This window comes from Rhinopithecus bieti, unplaced genomic scaffold (genome assembly GCF_001698545.2).
Source record: "Rhinopithecus bieti isolate Rb0 unplaced genomic scaffold, ASM169854v2 scaffold_4609, whole genome shotgun sequence".
Taxonomy (NCBI): Eukaryota; Metazoa; Chordata; class Mammalia; order Primates; family Cercopithecidae; genus Rhinopithecus; species Rhinopithecus bieti.
Genome location: NW_016804398.1, coordinates 1 through 2735, shown reverse-complemented (window position 1 = coordinate 2735; position 2735 = coordinate 1). Strand labels below are relative to the sequence as shown.

The window sequence follows — 2735 nt, the reverse complement described above, 5'->3', positions numbered from 1 at the left end:
ATGGGGAGGAGTAGTAAAGGAGTTTCACCATTCTGTTTAACTTCAGTCTTCTTACGCTGCACTGCTGATCAGCTTAAGGAAAAATGTATAAAGCTTTTGTTTTGTCTTGTAACTGTGCCACTCTTAAGACCTTGTCCAGCATCATTAGTAATCTCCCTTTTGGAGTGAGTCTACCTTATTATTATTATTATTATTATTATTATTATTATTATTATTGGTATTATTGGTTTGCCCTTGACTGCCTTAACCTGCCTTGCCCTTGACAGCTTGAAAGTTTCTTTAAAAACTAAACATGCAATTACCACATGACACAGTAACTGAATTTGTGGGCATTTATCCCAGATAAATGAAAACATATGATAAGATGGTGTTGCTGAGCAGTGGCCGTGGTGGTGGCAGTGGCGCGGAGCCTGGCGAGGCTCTGTTCAATGGGGACATTGAGCCTGAGGCCGGCGCCAGCGCTGCGGCCTTTTCGGCTGCAGACTCTGACATTCCCGAGGAGATTATCCTCCAAAAATGTAGAAACCACACTTTTAACTTCTAAACCAACAGAAGAGAACAAATGATTAATAAAAATTAATCCCGAAGAAGTGAAGAAAAGAAAGAATCAGTAAGACAAATAGCACAAAGTGTGGAATATCAAACAAATAATCGATTAAGTTGACACAGGAACATATAGAGACCATATTAGACAAATTTAGTGGGGAGCATAATCCACCATCAATATATCTGCAGGCCTGTGAGGAATACACCAGCAAGCTAGATACACTCCAATAGAGAGAACAACAGTTATTGGAATCTCTGGGGAACTGAACTGATTTTTCTGTTTCTAGCTCCACATCAATGGACACTGTTAAATCTTCTTCCTCTTTTAGCCTTTCAGTGCTACTTTTATCTCTTTCAGTTTTTCAAAATTCCACAGATGTGGCCTGGAGCAACCCCAAGTCACCACAAAAATCTATTGTTAGAGTCTTCCTGCCCAACAAACAGAGGACAGTGGTGTCTGCAAGGTGTGGAGTTACAGTTGGAGACAGTCTAAAGAAAGCACTGATGATGAGAGGTCTAATCCCAGAGTGCTGTGCTGTTTACATAATTCAGGATGGAGAGAAGAAACCAATTGGCTAGGACACTGGTATTTCCTGGCTTACTGGAGAAGAATTGAATGTGGAAGCATTGGAGAATGTTCCACTTACAATACTCAACTTTATACAAAAAACATTTTTCACTTAAGCATTTTGTGACTTTTGTCAAAAGCTGCTTTTCCAGGGTTTCTACTGTCAAACATGTGGTTGTAAATTTCACCAGTGTTGTAGTACAGAGGTTCCACTGATACGTGTTAATTATGACCAACTTGATTTGTTGTTTTTCTCCAAGTTCTTTGAACGCCATTCAATACCACAGGAAGAGGCCTCCTTAGCAGAGACTGCCCTTACATCTGGATCATCCCCTTCTGCACCCCGCTGAGACTCTACTGGGCCCCAAATTCTCACCAATCTGTCTCCTTTAAAATCCATTCCAATTCCACATCCATTCCAATTCATCCGACCAGCAGATGAAGATCATCGAAATCAATTTGGGCGAAACTGGTCCTCATCAGCTCCCAATATGCATATAAGCACAGTAGAACCTGTCGATATTGATGACTTGATTAGAAACCAAGCATTTCGTGGTGATGGAAGATCAACCACAGGTTTGTCTGCCACACCCCCTGCCTGGGTCACTCACTAACGTGAAAGCCTTACAGAAATCTCCAGGACTTCAGTGAGAAAGGAAGTCATCTTCATCCTCAGAAGACAGGAATCAAATGAAAATGCTTGGTAGACAGGACTGGAACAATGATTGGGAGATTCCTGATGGGCAGATTACAGTGGGACAAAGAATTGGATCTAGATCATTTGGAACAGTCTACAAGGGAAAGTGGCATGGTGATGTGGCAGTGAAAATGTTGAATGTGACAGCACCTACACCTCAGCAGTTACAAGCCTTCAAAATTGAAGGAAGAGTGCTCAGGAAAACATAACATGTGAGTATCCTACTCTTCATGGGCTATTCAACAAAGCCACAACTGGCTATTGTTACCCAGTGGTGTGAAGGCTCCAGCTTGTATTACCATCTCCGTATCATTGAGACCAAATTTGAGATGATCAAACTTACGAATATTGCACGACAGACTGCACAGGGCGTGGATTACTGACACGCCAAGTCAATCATCCATAGAGACCTCAAGAGTAATAATATATTTTTTCATGAAGACCTCACAGTGAAAATGGGTGATTTTGGTCTAGCCACAGTGAAATCTCGATGGAGTGGGTCCCATCAGTTTGAACAGTTGTCTGGATCCTTTTTGTGGATGGCACCAGAAGTCATCAGAATGTGAGATAAAAATTCATACAGCTTTCAGTCACATGTATATGCATTTGGGATTGTTCTATATGAACTGATGACTGGACAGTTACCTTATTCAAACATCAACAACAGGGACCAGATAATTTTTATGGTGGGATGAGGATACCTATCTCCAGATCTCAGTAAGGTGCAGAATAACTGTCCAAAAGCCATGAACAGATTAATGGTAGAGTGCCTCAAAAAGAAAAGAGATGAGAGACCACTTTTTCCCCAAATTCTCACCGCTATTGTGCTGCTGACCCGCTCATTGCCAAAATTCACCGCAGTGCATCAGAACTCTACTTGAATTGGGCTGGTTTCCAAACAGAGGATTTTAGTCTATATGCTTG

General features: G+C 41.5%; 1 pseudogene; it reads left to right on the top strand.

Annotated features, from left to right (window-relative positions):
• The first annotated feature begins 364 nt into the window (after positions 1 to 364).
• Positions 365 to 2728, top strand: LOC108526859 (serine/threonine-protein kinase B-raf pseudogene; annotated as a pseudogene).
• Positions 2729 to 2735: the final 7 nt, after the last annotated feature.